Below are 23,782 nucleotides of genomic sequence, written 5' to 3'. Positions count from 1 at the left end.
ACTACTTTGTGTGTGTGTGTGTGTGTGTGTGTGTGTGTGTGTGTGTGTATACATATATAACATATATATCTTTTTTTAATGTATAAAAGGCATGAACTAGTGCTCTGGATCTTCCTACTCCAACTCTGTGCTTTTACTTCACCACTTGTACCTTTTATAAAAGATGTTAAGAAACACAGCCAACTGCTCCCACATCTATACTAGAGAACCAGTTGTGCACCATAGTTCTCTCAACTGCAAGAACATTCCCCTCTCTAATTGGGCAAGTCTCCCACTAGTGTTTTTGGAAAGTTCATATGTGTAGCATGAAATACCCGCTCCGTGGCCGTAAAAGCAGTTAAAAAAAATAGTTGTCACTGTACCACAATCTACAAAATATACATGAGTTTAAGTACAGCATCATTTTATCAGTAAGCTGAAAACCACCAGGTAAAGAAAAGAAAGGGGGTAAGTTGGAGAAAACAGTGACCAGCTGCTCAAAGCCCAAATGAATCCAGAAAGTATGTTTTTCTACAGCTACACTCTACAATATAATTCTGCGCAAAAGAGCATAAACAAGTCTGCACTGAGCTCTACATAGCTCTAGCTAAACTAATTCTAACAGGTTTAAGCATAGTAAACTTTCCTTGGAAGAAGTTCATTATTGTGYGAGTACTGCCTGCCACGTAAATCATGATCTTGGCTAAGAATTCTTGGTCCTACTGCAACTCAGGTAATACTACAATTATACAACTGAATGCAGTCGTGTCTTTTAGGCTGATCACAAAGTAAAAAAATTTTAAATAAGGCAAGATTTTCATGTGTCTACAAAATACAGTCTACATACAATCAGATGTAGTAGTCATAAGCCACATCCATTTTGTACAGCACCTCTTTTGAGTGTTATTGCCTTCAGCCAAGGTAAGCTCACATCTGTCCTACTTCACTACAGAACAAATACACAGGCCACATAGAGCAACTATGCCGCAGAAGCATATTCTCATCATGCTACCCTTTAGCCGACTTCTTTTCAGGAAAACCACAGGACTGATTACATAACTCCTGGTCCCAGAGATAGTTAAGTCATCATTAACCTTAGGATATCTAGTCTGTGCTGCAGTGTGCAACAAGAGTGTACTGTAACTGCCTAGGTTGTTTTTAAAAAAGGAACATGGACACCTTAAAAAAAACATTTGTACATAAGCTTTTACACATAAGCTTTTTACATTGAATGCAGGTTTTTAGCCACTTCTGGTAGAGTACTAATAGCAATGTTTCCCAAAACCAAAACATGAACAAAATCTAATCAAAACCAAGCTTCAGACACCCACTTATACCCTTTGATAATCTTATTTTGATCCTCAGATTTTCAATGACATAGGAGGTCTTTGTAGTCAAAAGGCTGAAAAATCTTGCCTTACGAAAACATGCTCTTCTACACTGCCTTTTCTCAGAACTAAACATGCTCTGCAAGGAAATGAGTAATATTTTTCAGTGATACACTCAGACTGAGTCTTTGATCAGTTTTTACTGTTCAACAGCTCTGAATATAAAGGAGCACTCAAATATTGGATAACTATTTAAACGTTTTTCTCCTTTTCCTCTTGAGATTTATTATGCCTGGCATAGTAATATTTCCAGTTTTTAAATAATATTTTTATATAACAATTCATTTTAGGTGATCCTATGCATCAATGGCATCTACTAAACACTCCTCCAGAATCTCCTATTATACATACACTTCAATCCTTTATTCTGCAGATCTCAGTCTAAAACAAGAAAATCTGAGTTTTACCCCTTCTTCCTCATTTTCTCTCCCTACCTGTAAGGGAAGGGAAAGATATAGAGCATTTCATTATTTCAGGAAGTCAGTGTATGATATGGACAAGCATACATCCTAAACCTTAAAACACCAGTAAGGTTTTCTTTGAAAATATACTGAGATTTTTCTCTTCTCTTTTTCCTACCGTTCTGTTCATGATAGAAAGACTGTTTAAACTGCAGAAGCACTAACCTTTTAGGTGCTTCCTTAGGTCAAGGAAAAACACCTCATGCTTACCCGTGGTTCAGAAACTGCTGTAATTCGTGTTCTCATCACTTTTGATATAGATTCTTCCCATTCTGTACCAAGATCCTCATTATGGCTTGAGGCCTTTGCACAGACAAGGTCTAATTCAGTTAGTATACTAACAGGAGGTTGGTCAGATAACCCCACCTACTGCTACCATCAGGTTTCCACTGCCAGTTCTTCAGTAGTGGCTACATTAGAGTTTACACACAGGTAAGCCCTATTAACAAATTGTGCTTTGTCCTCCTTGTTTCAAGTAAGTGTGAAAGACATTATATGCAACTGCTAAAACTGTTTAGCAATTTGTCACAACAAGAACAGCCTCGCGCATAGGACTCTTTGCTTGTGCATTTGTTTAGAGGGGGAAGGGGAAAAAAAAAAAAAAGTGTTCTCCATCATAAGCAAATCTATTGCGGAACCTGACTGAAAGATGTCAGACTGGGCTGACATAGTACAACAGAGAATCTAAGAATTCTTAACAGAATCATCCTCTAATATTTGAGAAGACTCTTAAGTGTAGGAGAAATTGCTTACTATGTGATTCCATAATCGTATATTTCCTCCAGAATTTGAGCCTGTTAATTAAATCCAAGCTATTTSATGTTTCTAACGCAATTCCTATACTCCTTTATCTTTCTTCAARCAGCTAAAATAACATGTAGAAACAACTGCAGGTTGGAAGATGTTTCATCTAATTTACTGATGAGTTTCCACAGTGCTTTATTCAAAGTCGCAGATTACAGAAGATACACTACTGAGGTCAAATATATCCAGACACTGAAGACAAGTTACAAAAAAAGGAAATATCAGAAGAATTGAAAGCAATGTCTGCAATACAAAGACTTCCTGTATTTCTTATACATCAGCTGAACTAGCTTGTCCACATCTGGAGTTTYCTATAATGCATTTCCAGGATTCTAAGAGGGAACCTACTGGTATTTAAAAGACCATTTAATCATCCAGGTCATTTGATCAGTAAATGAGAGTTACAAAGCTGAAATTCTACGCAAATGCAAGGGAAGAGATGCATACTTTGCTATTATGAGGTACTCTGCACAGAAATGTCCATCTTAACAGGTGTATTCTCTACTTCTGTACAAATTGTACTGAAATCAATTTAACTGCTAGATGAACACTAGGCCTAACATGTGGCAACTCATTTAATACGTCAAGTTTCTCCACATGCTTAGGAATACATCCACTTAAAGGATGTTAATATGCCATCATTACACTGTTAATCACTAGAAAAGTCAGCTGATCGCACTTAATTCCTATAGATCTTTAAGATCTTTAAGTCACAGACCTTAGAACAATACTTCTTTATACTATCCTGAAAACTTGACAAAATTTGTAGGGTAAATTATCTATTATATCCACCAGTGTGAAGTCACTTTATAACAGACCTTAAACTTTTTTTTTTTTTTTTTTTTTGACAGTGAAGATGCTTGTTTTGCACAGTCTCTTCAAGAACTGCATTCAGATATTAGGAAGACAACTAATTTCATTCCAATCAGTAGATTCTTTTGGGCTCAATTCACACTGGGTATGAAAGCTCTGACTAAGGCTATGAGCTATCTTTTCCTGGCCAGATTCTACCCAGGTACCCAGGTTTCAGTCTAGTCTCCCTGATTCTTTTTTTTTTTTTTTTTTCCTCCAGAATAATTGCATTGTAACATTACAGGAGTACAGGAGCTTCTTTATAGTCAGTCCCTTAACTGAAACTGATTTGCTTCATTTAGAACTGTCCTAATAAGGGATGTAAATATTTTGTTCATTGGCCAAAATTTAAATGAAAACTGGGTGTCAAATGCAATATTGCACTCCCAGGGTTTTTAAAATTTAAAGTAGCTTTAAAAGTTCAGTCTCAAAATGTTGTTTTGAAATAGAAGTCAAACATTTCTGCTTAATTTTTAGACTAAGCTATACAGTAGTTCACCAATTCACAAATGATTTCCAGTTGGTAAAAAGCTAATTCAACTGAAATAATAAAATTAAAATTTAGTTCTATTTCAGAGGGAATAAATTCACAACCAGCATTTTCTGCTTTTTCTTTATCTTCTCATCTTTGGCCAGTCAGACATCAAAAYGGTCTTGGGTGGCACAAACACATATTTAGAAACACGTTCATCTTGGGAACTGATCTCATAGATCCTTAATCTTCTTAAAGTAGTACTCAGGAAACCTGAATACTTCATATAATGAACAGATYCATATTTTTATTTATTAAAAAGTGATGAGATATTTTCATCTTTTCAAAGAGATTGAAACCTAGATCTCACTCATTCAAGGCATTCACTGTATTCCAGATGCACAATTTCATTTGAAAACTGAGAAGTTATTAGCTTTATGTTCTCACACAATTTGATTTTCATCTATAATATTCCACAAAGCTCTTTACTGCAGACATCTAATCTATTATTTTCTTACTTTAGAAGATCTGTAATTTTCCCTGAATTACGATTGCTTCAGATTGCCATCTATCTAAATCAAAAATAATATATAAAATCTAAAGTAATGCCGAAAAAGAAATAATTGATAGTTTCAGTTCAATTCGTAAGAAACAAAGCTTTGAAAATTCTAAAGCATTTGCACAACTGATTTTACCCTGTACACAGAGCATTAGAAGATGGGGTAAACATGCACCATACCTAGCACACTTAGGAATACTTTTGTTCTTCATTTAATATTAGGAGCATGGAAGCAGCTTCCATATACAAGGGAAACAGTGACGAAAGAAGGGAAGAAAGGTTCTAAATTTGAGATACAGATGCTGTTCAATTGTGAATTTAACCCCATCTGAATAGCATTATTCCTGTTCTCCTTTTTGATAAATGTAGTTCAAAAGAACGCTTTTGTAAGGAAGGCTATTTAAGATTAGACTATACAAGTCATACATGTTAGTAATTCCCCTCTTCATTATCCTAAGAGAGGAAGGTACATTCTACATTAATAAATACTATTTGGTGTTAACCATAAGCTCAGCAATAAAATCAGCTTTTTTAGAAGTCATCTTACACACAATTCACAGCTTGACTGAACATAGTGGTTTGTTCTACCCAAGTACACTGAAGACAATTTGCAGTTGACAATACTTTAATCGGCAAACTAACAACTGTGTAAAAGCCCATTTAATAGATATCATGGATAAAGATTAATACAATTTTGTCTTGGGTTTTTTTGATCATAACGAATGTTTTAACCTCCCATAAATTGTAGGTTTGTTACCCGTTTTATTTAAAGTCTTTGTGGGAAGACTGAATTTTCATCTTAAAATCAAAAGAAAAACTATAATGCTGAAACTGTTTTTAGGGGAAATCATTCTAGTCAGCTCTATTACATTTTTCAAATTGGCTGAATAAGGAATTCTTAACTTATTCAAAAAATGCAGAAAACACTTGTTAGCCCCCATTAATTCTTTTTTTTAAACTAACATCACCCCCTTAACTAGAGAAGCTCTATGAACAATAAAGGCAAGAAGTGCAAAAGCTCTTCTAGAGATCACTAGTAAAATTTTACCTCCAGCAACATTTCCATTAAGATGCAGTGCATTGGGGCATACCACCACAGTTTGGKCTAAGTTTAGTATACGGTATGATAGAAGGTGAGCCAGAGATTTGCAGAAGAATTTTAATAGCAGAATTCTTTGGAAATTCTTTATTCTGTTCTTAACAGTGTTCAGCCATCTTACAAAAACACAAAACGAAAACAAACAAAAAGCCTCCCACTCTACCTGATGTACGTTGATAAACTGCCAAGGATGCATGTTACTTCTAAAACAGCCATCTGATTTGTAACATGAACACGCAGGGTAAGGTTTATCAGAAGGGACAGTCCCCATGAAATTCATTTCACAAAACACTGTTCACCTAAAACCTCTGACTACAGTCAAATCAAACTTCCTTAGAAAACATGCACTCATGCTAAATTGCATCACCACTTTCATTTAAAAGACTTATCTTCATCAGTTTATGAAGCATGCAGTATCTAATCCAGTACAGCACCCCAGCTGCCCACAGTACAAGAAGTGCTGTGCTACTGTAACAGCCACACAAATATCAAATTCATTGCTAATGAGTATTGCTTGGAAAACGTACACTGACAAGCCACTGTAGCATTTCCCCCCAAACAATTTTCCAAAAGTCCAAATGATATTTTTCCAATCCATTTGTCATGACAGTCCTGGAGCTTAGTACCATGATACAGAGAGTTCCTTTACTTCCCATTCGCTGGAGTTTATTAGTCCCATTCAGAACTGATCCCATAAAGTATTTGGTAACAAAAAAGGTACTTATTCTTTAGCTCTCAGAAGAAAGCATTCAACCTTTTTGCCTCCCACCCCTTTTTCTGAGGATCAAGCTAGACAAAGAGTTCATAAAATCAGTTTGTCTCTGATGTGTCATACATCTCTGTGCCTATTCATCCCAGGCTGACAGCTTTAGTGCTGGGTTTGCTCATGTGTAAATGCAGGTAAGTTATTGATATTAACATACTCAAAGATGGCAATTGCTGCCAATGGTAGAACTAACTAATTCCAGGAGCAGAAATAAGGAACACTCAGTCTTAATTACATTTATATAAATGTCCATTAGAAATATATTGGCCATATCAAAATATCAGTATATACTTGGAAAACAAAAAGATATTCTATCTTACATATGATATCCCATTCTTTATGTAAATATTCCACCTACTTAAACCAAAAAAATAATCTGCCTATGCTTTACATCATTCAAGAAATGCAACTTTCAGTCTTCAAAAGCAAACTTATGTCCAAAAATAGATACGTCAATCTGCTAACCAAACACGACAGATTAACTGTGTAAGAAATTACTCAAAAATACTTACGTGGCTTCAGCTTGTCTTCTCCCCTCTCATCGTATTACTGTGTTTTTTACTTCTGTTGTTATTCATGCCTCAGCTGAAACAAGCCGTTGACAGAGATGCATTCCCTCAGGGCTGCTTTGTCTGCAATTCCCCAGATGAACACTGTTCCAATAATTTATATCACTATTGGAGTTCTGGTGCTCTCCTAATGCATACAATCCATCGACTGTTATCTCCCACTTGCTGAGCTTCTGAGGAAAAGAAACAACAGATGAGAAACTGACAACTGATAGCATCCAGCTACTCAAGAAAAAGCAACTTGAGACCATGAAGTAACACATTAGACTGTAACAATATATTATAGCATATCATCTGTCCTCCAGTGGCATTTTGAACTTCAAGAAAAAAAAAAAMCTATAAAACATTGCTAAGTAGCTTGTGAGGACACACCAAAACCAAAAAAAAATTCTAAAGTAATTATATGAATATCACAGCATTCAAAACTTATGTTCCTTTAAAAAGGTACTTTAAAAGACAAAATCCTCAATTTTTTCTTAACAGAAGGCAAGGGCTGAGATGATCCCTGACAGATACTACGTCCCACTTCAATAAGTGAAATTACACACAATTATGTTACATAAGGACCAGTAGTATTAACTATATTTAAACAGTCTTCAATAGTTTTCTGTGTAGAGAACAGGAAGTAACTCTAGTATGCTGATGAAGGGTCACATATTTAATAGAGGTTCCTAAGTTGATTTTAGTGCATAAGATCACCTAATTACAACAACTTCTGAGGTGAAACAAGCAAACAGATGAATTGCAACATGAACCTGCAGGTCAAGCTTTCCATCAGAAGGGGCAGTCTCCACAGGACTTCGTTATATGAATCATTACCAATTCTCTCAAGCCTACTGATTTGTATAGTGGTAAATTTCATCCTGTATAAGAAAATTCATAGAAATTTTATCAGATAGCTATGGCTAAGAAAGTACTCCAATTTCAATCAAGAATTCAGACAAGAATTTAAATCCCTACTAAAAAATAACTAAAGCACCAACACCTATTAACCACAGAAATCGCCAGAGGCAGCAATTCTGTTACTACTTCAAGAGTTTAGTGAAAGTCATTTTTATACACAGGACTAAATTTAACACTTACTTTACATCCTCCTCTGGGATGGTATGTACTGCTGCCAACTCAACACCACTTCTTGACACTTCAAGTTAAAAAAGAMAGGTTAAACACAGTTGTAGAAGAAAGGTTTAAGTGCTTGATTCATTTTTCAATGAATTCCAGTTTGGCTGGAATACTTCAGATAACACATCTTTTTAGTGAGAGGGAAGCACATTTGAGTTACAATCAGCAAGTCTGGATTTTCTACCCTCCTTCCCTGCAGGAAGCAATGCCAAAACCTGATACTTGTAACATTAGTATTAGAGATTAAATAATCACTTAAAGACATCACAGAAATAACAGAAAGAACATGATATAAACTCTAACAACATCATTAAAAGATTTCTGCCAAAATCTTTGCCAGCAAGGTAGTGCTTAGATTCCAGAAGTCACTGAGGACACAAAGGTATTACATAGCCAAGCCAAAAGCCCTAATTACCCTGACTTCGTTCATCTAGCTGTGCTGGAAAGTAAGTAATTATGGTTACAAGGCTTTAAGTATGACCTTCCTATGGACAAGCCTTGCCAGTAAGGTACTATTCTCAACCCCAGAGGCAGAGAGTAAGCTGGAAGAAAAGGAAAGAGAGAGGAATCTAGTAGAAGTTTCATTATGCTCATTTCTCCAAGGAATGGATCAGTACTGGAAGGGAATGATCATTAATGCTATGGATTAATTATCCCTTATCGTAGGAGCACACTGAAGGCAACAACATCTAAATCACAAATCTACTCCTCCTCCTTCAATTTCTACTCACAGTTCTGCCACAGATTTTACACATATGTGAATGAATACACTTCAGTGTGTGAGCTGCAGGGCTAGTGATACAGAAAACTGCTTTATCATCACAGAAGAGGATCAAACTTTAGATATCGTAAGTACGTGAAACACTACTACTGATGAAGAAACACCAGAAGTGTGAATACTCTCCAGATGTCTAGTGGACCAACATTATTAGACCAGTGATAAAAGTACCATTAGTCTGTCCATTGCATCTAGTTAATTCACTTCATGGTTACTTGCAGCCTAAACACATTAATTACAGCCATTTTACTAATTACATAGATCATACAACAGCTCTTAAGGCACTCTAGAGAACTCATTCTGCTGTAAAAACTTTTTATTTAGTGCAGAAAATTGATAGAGGACAACCCATTTCATAACTTATATAAAGCAAACCCTCCTACAGTCAAGCTATTTATATCCATCAATAGCACAGCCCTTAACTTSCTAGAGACGCAGCATGCATAGTTAGAAGAAACACGAGGAAGGAAACTATTTCAGGTGAAAAGCAATAAGCAAACAGGAGACTGAAGGCATTATTACTTGGAAAGTCTTTTAGCTTTGAGAATGAAACAAGGTTTTGGGCCACACATCATGGCATTCTCTAAATCATGCTARAAGACCTCAGCCAGGGTCTTGGTCCATCACTGGAGCTCATAGTGATTACAACAGAAGTGTAATAAAGGAATCTTTAAGGCCCCCACTGAAGTATTTTTCAACATGCTATTCTGTCAGAAGACTCTTACACTGTTCCAATCACTAAGGGCAAGTCATACTGATATCAGCATACAGGGCAGTCAATTTTTTGCAAACAGATAAAATGAAGTTATTCATTCAGAAGTTAACAAGACACATGTGACCTTTAACCAAAACATAAAATATTATGATTCATTTTAGCAATGGCCACAGATAACATTTTCATAAATGCCAAGTCTAGCTTTCAGATGTGACTCAAGCTCATTCAGACTAGACTTCTAAGACACTTGTATGGCTGAAATTTTGCCTGACAGGAAGTCAGATTAAGGAAAGAACACATAAACAAGCTTTTCTTAAGCAAGCACTAAGGAATATAATTACTTTAGAAAATAACTAACAAGATGAAGATTGTTTGTTCAAAGATTAAAAGTTACAGACACAGCAGGTAAATATTGTACTTCCTATGACTTAAGTCTGTCTTTAAAACTAGTATTATACCTTTGATTTGGAAGCAGCTGCCATTTACAGTGCTCCCCTCCAGATCTCCACATAATGTCTTCTAAGTTTCAGCCCATATTACAGACGGGATTCTCCAAGGGAACAGAGTACTGCAGCACTCAATTTTCCTTCATAATCTTTCAGCTGACAAAGCAGCTCCTAACACTTTCCAGTCTAACATGACCCAGCACTAGGCCAGATAACATTTTTTTCATTCCTTCCCAAAGTTCATATAAAACAGTCTTTCACTTTTCAAACTCAAGCCTCAGCAGACTCCTTGTATCTCCTTGGCTCTCTAAAGCACCAAGAGAGCCAACACTTTAAAAGCTTTACTGGTGCTCAGACAAGAATGAGTCAGCCACCGACATCTAAAAAAGGCAATCCTCTCCTGCTAGGCATATCCTTACGTAGGAAGAGTTGATGAAGTTGAGTTTTCATTTTCAGACCCTTCTTGGAGGCCTACCAGCTACTGCAACCTCTTTGGAACTGGCTCACTAGATCCCAATCCAGACTCATTAACTGCTTTCCTTAACCCTCAAAGTTTAATCCCTCAAGACATACCGGAAACCTAATTTTCTTACCAAGAGATCCATAAAATGCTTTTCAGAACCAAGGAGACAGTAAAACCTACAAAGATAAAACCAGAACAACCGTTTTCTGAGTTGTTGTGCATTTAAGTTGTTTCCAAATGAAGACAAAGTTCTGCCACACTTTAGTAGATCTCATATATTCTGSACTTAATCAACATCTACAGATTCTTTCATTCAAAAGGGAATTAAAAGAGTGAAACATCTGGATATACAGCACACACACACCACTAATTCTGACATTCTCCCATAAACCCAATTTGTACAGATGTGAGTATCATCTGCTGTGACTAACAGAAGCAATACCTTACTCAGAAGTGTTCCCAACTTTGTGAAATCCAGATCAATCCAATTGGAAATATTTTCACTGCCAATAATAGCAATACAAGCTTTTGTTTAGAATTTCTAATCTTTCCATTTCAAGAACAGCATCATTCTGTTTTAGAGGTGGGAAGTAAGTCAAAAGACAGGAACCAACTAAGCAAGAGTACTCAACAGCTTCATGGCTTAATGCAGTGATTGAAGTAAGTATCTGCAGCTGCCATCCAGTTCCTTCTTAGCCTGCCTGTCTAGAGAGCTAGCACAGGCACATGAAACACTGCAAAAGTTACAAGTTCATCTTCAATGGATGTTCGAAGCTCCAGCAACCAATACCTTCTGAAAGCATCCTTACTGGCTCTGAATTATTAACTACGCTGGAGCATCTGATCAGGGCTAGCTATTTTTGGCTGGTATTTACAGCTCCAATTGAGTAGACTCTGCTGAGTATACCCGGCAACACTGGCTCAGAACAAGGCTAATACAGACAAACAACACAAACAGGAGGAAATGGAGAGCGAGCCTGAGTGTTACTGATATAAGATTGCATTTTTACTAGGCTAATAAATGTAGTGCCTGCTCATTTCTGTAGATGTGTGGAAATCTCATTTCACAATGTCACATTCCTGAAGAATGTAACTGGCATAATCCAGATAATGTACTTTAAACACAACATGCATTACTTGTCATTTTTTAAACTAGACTCTAGTACACTTAAGAAATAATGCAGTTCTACAGAAAGCTACTGGCTTGCCTTCTAATGCTAGTTCAGCCATCATCATTCTTCCCTATCACACCAGYCCAATTCCTTTGTTTTTGTAGGCTCTTAGGGAGTACTGTTACTACAAGTTTGGAAAAAAAGTAACAATGCTGACTGTGCTGATTTTTTGATCAATCACCACCCACCTAGGAACGTCGGACCTACTAAGTGACCCTTTTTTTGCCAAAACTTAATGCGCCAAAAGTAAGTACCAGAGGCTGGAACCAGCTCATCTGTATTCCACGCCATAGTCACACTGGAGGATAAGGAAAGGAAAAAAAAAATAAGGGAAAAGAAAGCAAATATTAGTAATAATTGCAACATGAAATTTTTGCTTCATTATTCTTTCAATATGAGAAACTACTAGAGCCGTATCAACCTCCTCTTGGACAAAATGAAGCTTGTTCATTTTAGGTGTTTTAATAGGACAGCTTCAAACAGACTCAAGATCAAGAAAGGACAATAAATAGTTCCTGTTGCTCAGTAGAGGGAAAATGAGTACCCTAATAGGCATTACTTATACTCACAGAATTGAACAAAAAGATTCAGGGACAGTAACGAGCCTTGTACACTACCTGAATTTCAGAAGCTTTTCCAAGAAATTGCTTCTGAAGTAGAATAAATGAATTCTTCACTTCCCTTTGACTTTCATTTTGTAGATCTTGGTGATCCTAGCACAAGCTAGGACAGCAGGTCCTGCAAAATAGAATGGGCCACACCAGATCAAAATTCCTAGATGAAGTTGCCTCCACTAGGATTATAACCTTGGCCTTTGTCAAGAGTAAGATCTTCAATATGAACAAAAAAGATTGTTTATATTTCTCAGATAAAGAGGCAGATGTCACTGTGTCAGCAAGAATGACTTATGATTCAATGAATGGTTCAAAAACAGAAATTTGCAAACTCCAAARATGACTGGTTTCATCTAATGTTCAGAAAGAAATTAAATCTGAAGAGTGCTAAATTGTCCATTTCTCCTCACTATCCACATGAAATATCTTGCCTTTTCTGTTTGAGATTAGTTTCCACATTTCTTTTTAATAAATCAAAAACTTAAAAACCTAAGAAGCATTCTGATGTGTTTCCTTTCAATATTGAAATTTATTCATTTTGGAGACAGACTGGCATACTGTTTTCAAGCTGTTGCCACCACCACTAGCTCTTCCACAAAATGGTCTTAACAAGTATATAGAAGACAGTGCTACAATTATCCCAACCCTCTGAACAGCTATTATTCTTACAGTAATCAGAATCAATGCTTCAGTGGCATTCATTCAGACGTGCATCAAAGTCCCACTGAGTGATAGCTCAGGAAAAGAATATTCAATAAATTCAAAAAGGAGCGCCTTTATTTATAGATGAGTTAAATACCATAAAAATTATGCTATTTTTCTTTTAAATACTTATCTTTGGCCAGAGGCATCTTGCAGCAGCAAAATCTGCTATTTGTATTCAGATATTTGACTTAAGTCAAAGAGAAAYTGACTTAAGTGAGAAGCTGGCAGAGGCAAATGCTGAAGTAAAGCAATAAAGACTAATGCCTCCTATACCCAAAGCACACTTTTCTCCACAGGAGTCTGCAGAGCAGCAAGGAACCTGCAAGYATTTACCCTTCAGAAGGGGAGGTATTCTGCACTTACAAAGCCAGTGAATTTGTGGCCATGTTTACAAGCAGACCATCACCTTAAAACTGTAAACACACAGAACACTCCAGAAGAATAGTTCAAAAAAGTTGAAAATACCTATGCATTCAAAAGCCTAGCCAGCTGCTAGAGCTTGCCATGTCTACAGAATTAGGCTTTTTTAAAGCCTAGGTAAAATCTGGAAAGGAGTAAGCTGGCACATTGTTTTTTAGTAGAAAAAATTATCAGTAGTCATGGAAGTTACAGCTATTGTCTTAAAGGAAAGTGAACCTGTTACTTCAGCACCACAAAATCTAACTCAGTGACCCTCATTATGCTACAAAACACATGCCTGTTCTGAAGGGATGTTTCTTTTAATGCGTTTTCATTGTGGACTGACAGAAAGTTATGACACAGTAAGACTAAAATTCTCCCAGATGTGACCGCAAAGTTTAGATTAGATTTACRCCCCACTGAGTTATTCTAGAGTCACAGATAGGTACAATCCAAAGCATGTACTGTAAGTTTTTGCAGAATTTCAGGGCTTAAGTAATAATGAGACTGGAAAATACAGCACTAAGAAAAGTTTTCGAAATATAATATATCTCAGGAAGTTATTTACCACATAACAAGATCTTCCTGCCTGTCCTACAAAATAGAGGAAATCTGTTGATTACATTTTGAAATTAAAATACGACTTTTTGTTCACAGCACCTATTAATTACAGCAGCCATTGGTAAATTCTATATGCATAAAACAGAACAAGACAGCTCATGAACAAAAAGCATTCATTTGGAAGTTTTTCCCCATATAACAATAATTCTCACTTCTGGGATCATCCTCTCCTGTGTCATTTGGTATATTTGTGCTGTTCTAGCAACGTAAGGGGGCTAGAAACTAGGTGAATCTCACAGGCTTAGACACCTCCTCACATTGGAGAGACCCACCAACATGCAGTTTCCTATACCAAACCTTAAGCGAGCAGCAAGGGTCAACTGCTCACTAAGGAAGGGGAAGCTAGGGCTTGAGCCTGGTAACAAGGCCAGCAGAGGCGGTGGTATCATGAGGCAGGCCCCAATCAAACAGTACTTGAGCCAGGGGAGCAGGGAAGGCCTGAGGATGGCAGTCCAGGAGGTAAGCCAAGAGGACTGGTCATTAGGCAAGCCCACAGTGACCAGGCAGGTTCAAGCTCAAGCTAGGAACACAAGTCAGCATTGCTAACAAGGGTCAGACACAGTCCAGTCACTACCAGGCAAGTCCACAGTTACAAGGCAGATCCAAAATCAAGCTGGGAAATCAGTTTACCTATCAGGAATATAGTCCCTAGCCAGGTACAAGCATAGTTTTAACAGAGACATACACACCTGCAACAGAGCTCAAGCAGTAAGTAAAGGCCCAGGCCTGAGCTTAAATGCTACTACTGGGCCTGTGGGCAGAGAGGATAGGTAGAAGCCCCAGGTGAGTCTGGTCAAGGCAGTTAAGGCTTATTAGTGTAAGCAAGGTCCTGGAAGAAACAAAGGGAAAGTATTAGGGGAGGGATGTGCTGAGACAGTTATCTGTGGAGTATGTGCCTGTGCATGGTTAATCTCATATGGAAAATGGTCTCAGTGGACTTTAWGCTGGTATTAGATGGTTCTAAATTATTCAGTAGATAACTTAAAACCAGCCCCCAAGAGAAAGACAGAACTGCATCTGCCTTTCCTGAGCAGCTCCTAAATGCAAAAACTAGAGAACTTGAACGTTAACTGCTGAGGTACCAGAGTGATGGTGTTTTGTACAAACCTAAAAGACAACATGCCTGACCCAAGGACAGCAAGGCTTAACTAAGAGATGCCATTAGAAGAAGTTTCAGACATCCCAACATATGTAGTAGAATTAAATCTGAATTGCCATTTCTAGCACAAAACCTATGCCACCCCTCCATGACCTATTACACAGGTGTTTCTAAACTGCATTGAGCTGAACCGACTATCAGCCTTGATGCAATTTTTTCATAAAAAATGGTCTCTATTTTGTAGGTTAAGCTATTTTGTTACTTCTAATGTGGTAAAACAATTAGAAGTTTATCGGGTAGTTTCAGATGCTATTCGCTTTGCTCTTGTCTAACTTCAGTGCAAAAAAAAAAAAAAAAAAAACAAAAAAAAACTCTACTAATACTTGCAAATCTCAAAACAAACTTTTTCCTGGGCCTGCACAGTGAGAATACTAGCTGAGATGCACTGTAATGAACTGTCTTCCCATAAGAACCTCTGAGTAAAACAAATTAATATTCTGGAGCACCCTTAATGCCAAAGAAATCTCAAAGTGTAGGACTTAAAGATACCTTTGACAGGGCAGAAATTATCAAGAYCTAGATGCAACACTCCCACGAACAAATCTGAAGATTTGGTCTGAGAATTAATTCCAAATTCCACGGAGTCAAGGGAATGGGTGGGGATATTCCTTATCTGTGCCTTCTTATATCATGATTAGCAGGAGAAAGGAAAGCCTTAGAGATCAGATCAAGTTCGGAATTCTGCACTGATCACGGAAACCAATGCAGCTTCTCAGCTGTAGGTGTCTCCCACGAGGAAAGCAGCACTAAGAGTGCTAATGAAGCTTCCAGTAGCTAAATGATGAAAATATTCCTCTGTTGCCCATCCATGTATTGTGCTTTGCATTTGCATAGCTTACATGACATTGGCATGAAGACTGTAACAGTATCTCTTGATCCAGTATTTTAAAGGTTAACTCTGAGATAYTAGTCCTGAGTAAGTATGGAATACAATCTACCAGAGGCTTTCAGGGATTTACATCTCCTCTTCTTTAGACTTACGAATGCAAAATCTTCCCAATTAGTGCACTAGATAAAAGAAGTTGCTACACAGAATGATAACATCATCAAAGTGATTTTGATCTCATATTGTCTCTTAAGGCAGTACAGCCTCACAGCACATCGGCAGATCTATCGCTTGTAATTGYAATAGTTAGGAGCTTCACAGCAATGACCTTGTCATTTAACTGTCATGGTTTCCATCTTCACTTCCTTTTGTTCTACTGAGGAATGAAATACATCTTTCAATGCAAATGGAATTTCTTTTTTCCACTTTTATTGTTGTAGTGCTTCTACAAGACAGGAAGCTAATCATTATTTTAATTTTATGTTGACTCAAAATGAATGGAAAGTATGGAAAGTACAGTCTTTTTTTCTAAAGTTGGAAATCTAAGTACAGCTTCTTGCTTGCTCTACTATATTCCTTTCCTAAGCATGGCTCCTGGCTTCTGATTTGAGCCAGGACAACCATTCTTATACAAATCCTTTTGTGTATTTTGGTCAAGTATTTTCAATCTCCAGAAAGAGACAACAGAGGATCTAGACCAAACTGTAATACTTGTTTATAGCTGCAAGACAGGAATAAAAAATATTAACATGTTCAAGAGTAATTGTAAAGGGAAGAGAGGAGTTGTTGGTGTACATAGTACAACATGATCATCTGTTCCTCACAATATGTAAGGGAAAAATAATTTAATTTTTCATTGTTAACAAATGCATTTAACAGAGTACCTAACAGAATTAAAATAGGAAACTAAAGACACACACTAACAGCTAGTAATAATGAGGAAGGACTCTGTTTCCAAGACAACAGGTCTAGTGTACTCTCATAATCACAGTAAAAGGTCTAACAGGCAATATTAGGGTTGACGGTAGAGCACAAGTCAGCTCTACTTCACTGCAGAGCTTTTCTCAACAAATTCCTGAAAACTCATTGATAGTACGATTACAAATAAATCTTAAMCATTAAATCAACATCATAGCAGAGACACATCCAGTGAATTTAGTGATAAATAACTTGATTTAAATGAACATGGGCAATATAAGAGTTTAATGGTGTATGATAAACAATGTGTTAGCTTCGGGACTTTGCATCATGAATTTACATCTATTCATATCAACTGAAGAGCTGATCTATTGATATTTATCTATTTTATAGTGAAAACTGAAATCTAAGGACTACTCAAAACAACAATTAGTTTTCCCATGCTATTATTATGAAAAATGATTGCAGATTGGTGTTTGTAACAACTGATGGCAAAATCTGCTACCATCACCTATCCATTGTCTCGTCTAGATTTTCCCACGTTCACCTTACTCTAGAGTATTAGGAGAGGATGCTATTATCTTATTCTCTAATTTTCCTGGATTAGTCATGCCCTTCTGTAACAACAAGTTGGAAATAACAAGATCCATCCGTTTTGACTGGAAGAAGGAATAAACACAAATAATTGCGTATCTGGGCAGAGACTTGGCATTCAGCTTGCAGAATGAACAGTATGGATTAACATCTTATGCAGAGTGAAAACTACAGGCATGCGCAAGAAAACAATGGTCATTAATTGCCTATGCAAAATTAAGTTTTTAGGTTGCTTCTGTAGGAAATGAAACATCCATCTGATCAAAAGAATAAAAATGCAAGCGCCAATCTAAACAAAAACGATAAACAGAAACATCCCATACCTGCAACTAGATCAATTATTTCATGCACATAAAAGCAAGTTTTGTGCACTGAATAGATAAATCCAACTCACTGAAGTAGCAGTATACATAAACTCATCATATTTTACAGTATAAATTATTCTGCTATAATATGATGACAAACATGAAGACAGAAAGTCGTGACAACTAGTCAGGTAAAAACTGATTAAGAGGACRCAGAAGACAAACAAACCAATATGCGACAGATAATACTGGTGTAGATTTCCAAAGCATCGATTCTTCTGGAGGAGAAACATGAACTGCAATTACCCCAATATCAAACAATCTGTGTACCCTACCACATAATGAAGAAACAATGCATCAAAATCCAGGAAAAGATATGCTAARAGCTAGTTAAAAATCAGTTTAAAAAAATCAGCAACTACAGAAGACTTATAAATATGTAGGATAGCTTACTATCTTATTTGTATTTAATGTATCTCAAATGTGGTAAAACAGATGTTACAATTGACAGTCTCCCTATAAAGGCCACTGTAATGTTACAGTTCCCAAAGAYGGCAATTGTAATATTTACGCATAAGACCCATGAAGTTCAGGAGCAGTACTTCTGGGAGTGCCTGATAAGGAAGGACAGAAAAATAATAATCCTTGAACCAATGTGCCAACTGTGCACAGTTGGCTTTTTCTTTATGCTTGAGCATCAAATAACTTCATTCATTCTATCTCCGCTTTATTCCTAACAAGCCAAGTATTACCTAAAAGCCTATAGTCTTGATATGCTGGGGACAGCACCGAGGTTACAGAATCAAGGCAACTGAGCTAAAATGGCATAACAAAGTTTTAATTAAAGCTTTGTTTAGCTTTCAGAGCAGTGCCAAATCTCATACTGCTCTTCATAAAAGTTCTATTAAAAGAAAAAGGCTCACCTTGACCATTTTCAGAAAGATGTGATCTCAGAAACTCCCTACRTATACTGTTTTCATTTCTAACATTCCTACTGAAACTATAATTAGTTTTTCTAAAAGATCACAAGAGTCATTTTAAATGAGGTATATTTATGTAGCAAAATATTAATCTTTAAAGGAAATTTCACACACTTATGTTAAACAAGATTTAATATCCGGATCCTAAGGCATTTTTCCAAATGTTTTGTGATTGAATAAGCTGAACAGTACAATTCATGCAGATGCAGAAGACTCGTGAAAGRCCAGAGGCCCTACAAGAGCCCATATTCACAAGCAATTCACAGGATGCACAGGCCCTTTTTATAAAAAAGATTAATTGCATGAGTGAGCAATGTCAAATAGGCCAAATTTTGCAGAAGTGGGAGTTTTGACAGGGTTAAAACTGGAGGATTTGACCCATTAGCACAAGCTAAAATGATAGAAAACAAAGAGGAAATGCAAGAAAAAAAAAACTCCCCAAAGCAACCAAACAAAAAAACAACAACAAAGAGCCAAACTATAGAGAGGTATAAAGCTAAATCAGAACTATCCTGTCAGGGAAGCTGATTCATACTCCTGAAAAACAACCTCATGGCACATAAGGTCAGGCTATTACGTAACATAAGAAATAAAACACGGACTTCTTGGGCCAACATCTGGCCCAATGCCCTCTTCAATCCTAGTTGCCTTCAGGCTTGAATTTGGTCCTCCAAAAAACCTATAATCAATCAGTGTTCAATTCAGCAAATAAACTCCTTGTCCATTCCATCTGACTCCCTGTCCCTGCTCCCAACCAAATGCAAACACCAGATCTTGCCCAAAATAACAGATTGCTGACATTTTTGGTTGCCTTTTAAGCACTTAATTTTCCCTTCAAGCACCAGATTCTCAGCTGGAATAAAATTAGTTCCATTAACTTCAGTGGAACAACATATATTTACCTCAGAAAAGACTCTGGGTCCAGCTTTTTAGGGAGAGTTTTTGCAACTGCAAGCTATGTAAAGCTTCTGTAGTCATTAACTATATAGTATTTAAGCTCTGCATAAGGATGCTCAACAAATTTCTACCAAACCTACGGAGAATTCAGAGACAGGTTAGATGGGTGACATCCTCTGCCTGATGATATATGAGGCAATTTTCWGAAAACAATTTTCTTAATCACTTTTGGAGACCAGTAGTACTGCTCTATCGCCTCATCCCAGAGTGTGGCAATCAGTTTAAGCTGCTCCTCAAGAGATATTCATACTTTTTCTCCTAACAGCCCTTCAGAATGATCTGATTTCAATAAAAGCCCAAGCAAGATTTCTGGTTTCTTTAGCTTAAGACTATGAAATAGCTGGGGAAGAATTCTGGTAACTTACTGATACTATGGAATCTTTCAAAATTGGATTATTGGAGGAGAATCCAGAGATAAGGAACATCTTGAGGAGCTAACAGTATGAGTATGGCAATCATTCTATTACATAGACTTTTCTTGTACCACCAACACGACTGGATTTCAGAAACTACAAAAATTATGAAGAATATTTCTTTTTCATCTACTTTTCTCATCTCCTCTAAGACCTGAATATTCAGAAACTGTGGAGTTTTTGGTGTTTTTTTAATGGGGCAATTTAGATGTCTTATCTCTTCCTACACATAACGCACACGAGCAGAATTCTATCAAAATATTTAACTGTATTAGTTAGGTGAAGTGGTAAAGATGTAAGATTTTGAAGCTTTGTGTGAAACTTAAAATCTTCATTTCAGGTTCAATATCCAACACAAATTAATAAATTTGGATTCTTTCATTTAGGTTAAGCCAGGCACATTTTGAGGGTGTTCTTTCAGAAAATAAGTGCCAGACAAATTTACTAGGCTCTTCATTTTGCTGACATTGTTGAGCATTTCATTCCCCTCCATAAACTCCACCTCAGAAAGACAGGTCTTGCAAAATATTTGCAGTACTCTAAAGTAGTAAAAGATAGTGAGCAGGGAGATTGCCAACACTCTCACTAAAATACATCTGCTTGTGAAGAAATGCCCTATTATCATGGGGTGCAGAATATATCAGAATTGGTTAAAGCAGAACATTCATTTTCAACCTCCATCCACACACCAGGTACTTGAGCCTCTGAGGTCAATGCAGAACCTTCAGAAGTTAAGGACAAGACTAAAATAAAAGCTTAAATCTATATTCCAGAGAATAATATAATTCTCAGCACTCTTCTCATGTATTATTATAATTTGTATAAATAGCAAAAAGATGCTATAAACAGGTACATTTTCAGAGAGGTTTTGAAATAAGTATTTACACAATCAAAATAGACACATGCACAAACATATGCCTGTACAGGAGGCTGTCTAGATGGTTTTCTGACCACATACCTTTTAGGCTCATTATCTTGGCAAATACAGCACTGGCACCACTTGAAACAAAATTCTAAATGTGGCCATCATGTGGCTGAAGTTCAAAACTGCATCTTAAATTTTAACTGTGGCTCTGTCTAAACCAAATAAATGATGCAAAATCAGGCTCAAAAAATGTATTCCTTGGTATGAAAAACATAATCAGTGTTTTATACTAGGTATTTCAGAAATAATGAATCCAATATGCCATTTTTGGGCATCTCACCCAGACAAAAAAATAAGCAAATCAACCCTCATGTATCAGAGTAGAAAGGCAATTGCCTACTAGTGAAAGTATGAAAATAATCCTTACTTATAGTTCACTGTGGAAATACTACTCCATTCCCTGAGGTATCTAATACAAGTGTTTTTTTCTGAGGAATGGTATTATAGTAAACAAACCACAGTCCTGATACATTATAGCAATTCCCACATTTTCAGGATAGTGCAAAGCATTAAGTGTTGCTTCCTCACTGAAGAATCTCAGAGTAAAGGCCCTGTATAGCCAGCGACAATGAAGCTAGCACAATGTAACTGAAATGGTATTTCCCCATTTACATTAACCAAGTATTTCATTGCAGAGTAGCTTTTTTGGAAAAATACATATTCCCTCAAATCTGCTCGTGACTGGAATGGTAAATGGAGTGGTAACAAAATTCAAAACATTGACAAGTAAATATTGGAAAATCTGCTCTAACAAAATGATTTTATTAGGAGTACATAAAAGAGCAAAGAGAACATTTCATACATGAAGGATGTATGTGGTACTGCTAATGGCTTGTTCAGATTCAGACTTCCAGCATAAAATCCAAATTGTTATGTGTGTTTGGAGTATGGTAGAAAATTTTGGTGTGAGAGAAAGTGGGAATCAATCTTTTTTATTTTTATTATTTTCAAATTGATTACTGGATATACTTACAAGGAAAACAAATTATCTTATTAAAAGCAGCACTAGGAGGTAATAAACACAGCAGAAGTTCGTATTTTTTACAGTACTTAAGTCCTTCATATTACCAAGAGCTAACTGCTTAAGTATCTCTCCATTTCTGGGCCTAAATAACTGCACATCTGCTGCTGCCAGTCTCTGTCTAGGAAAAATAGTCAACTTGCGAATCCTCAGACCAATTTCCTTGATGACAGTATGCTCTGAGTGCAACTGAGAAACTAAAAGTGTTTAGCTACCATCTTTCAGTTGTTACTGAAATAGGCTTTATGCTGCTTCTCCTAAGAAACTCCACACACATTTCCAACAGGAATGAACTCAATCTCAAAGCACTTAGGTTACCATTCAAATATATATTTGAATATATTCTGTATTAGCACAGAAAGAGAACGCTACTCAGAACGCAAGGAATGCGGTTAACCTGACATCTGCAAAAGTGAACCTAAACCTGGCAAAACCATGCTGAACAAGCTCAGCTTTGCAACAGCTATTTGCTTCCAATTGCTCTCAAATAGTGCCAATATTAGCAAAAGTATTTTAAATATTCTACCATTCATCAGTTCTTAGCAAAATTAATAATTAAAATAATTAAGTATATTTTTCAAGCGCCAAATTTTAAAATAAAGCTGCCATACAGTGTAATTCACAGAACAACAAAAAAAAAAATCTCAATGACAGAATTCCCTTGCATATTAATATATATGCTACATACCTGTCCAAGCAGGATCCTATCTTGAATTTTTCAAGTCAAAGACTCAGTTTCCTTCTGGTGTCACCAAACTAAAATCAAAGTAATAGGAAAGATAACAGCAAGCCAGAATCTACCTGTCATACTTTGAATAGTACCTTGTTTTATGAGCCAATACACTGAAGCTGTGATTCTGTGTGMGAAAGCCATGTTTTGTGTGAGATTGAATGTCTAAAGAAATCTCAAAAAGCTCACCTTCCCACGCAGCTCAGCCTCCAGCACACCCATCCACCCAAGCCTGCCACCCAAAAGCTCGCATCTGCTCTTGATTGCGCCAGGCTATTTCACTCCAACCTCACGGACTGWGGGAAAATGATACAGGAAAGGCGAAACACACGGGAAAACCTCAGCCTTTCCCCCCACCACCTGTCTGCGAAGGGCATCCTGCTGCTCTGAACAAACTTCGCTGGCTTTTGGGGCACAGCCTGCCCCTGTTCAAATCCAGCATCTGCTGCACTGCAGCAGGTCACAATTTCCCCTCTGGTTTCTGAGATTTTTCACTTAAAACCGCCCTCGTGTTTCTGCAGACGTGGTCCCTCCTCAGGGAGGGCGGTGACGCCGCTCGCTGAGAGGAACCCGCCGGCGCCGCGGAAGCTTCTGGAAGGCGCCGGGGTGGGGCGGGGGTGGGGCGGCTGCGCGAGGCCCCGCAGGGCCGGGCCGGGCTGGGGCCGCCCTGGCGGGAGGGGTCTGGTCACAGGTAGGCAGCTTCTTTCGGGGCTGGAGTCGTATTTTACTGCTGTGTTGGTGGTGATCTTGCTGTAATTTTTTTTCTACAGACACACAAATGCGGGTCAGGACATGTTCGTTCTCCTTAGCACAGCTGGTGGTGGTTAAAAGCGCCGATTCCTCCCCAGTTCATAGAGCCAAACTGGAGCTCACAAAGGGGAGAAGCTATYAGGAAGGGTCAGAGGACTTGGGCTGTTCGTGTGATGTTCTGTATGTGTCAACAGAATAAGGAGGGGCCCATTGCTGCTTT

This window comes from Rhea americana, unplaced genomic scaffold (genome assembly GCF_003343005.1).
Source record: "Rhea americana isolate MKP2758 unplaced genomic scaffold, rheAme1 scaffold_21, whole genome shotgun sequence".
NCBI classification, from domain to species: domain Eukaryota; kingdom Metazoa; phylum Chordata; class Aves; order Rheiformes; family Rheidae; genus Rhea; species Rhea americana.
The sequence above is the reverse complement of the archived record's forward strand: the minus strand, read 5'-3'. Positions refer to the sequence as shown.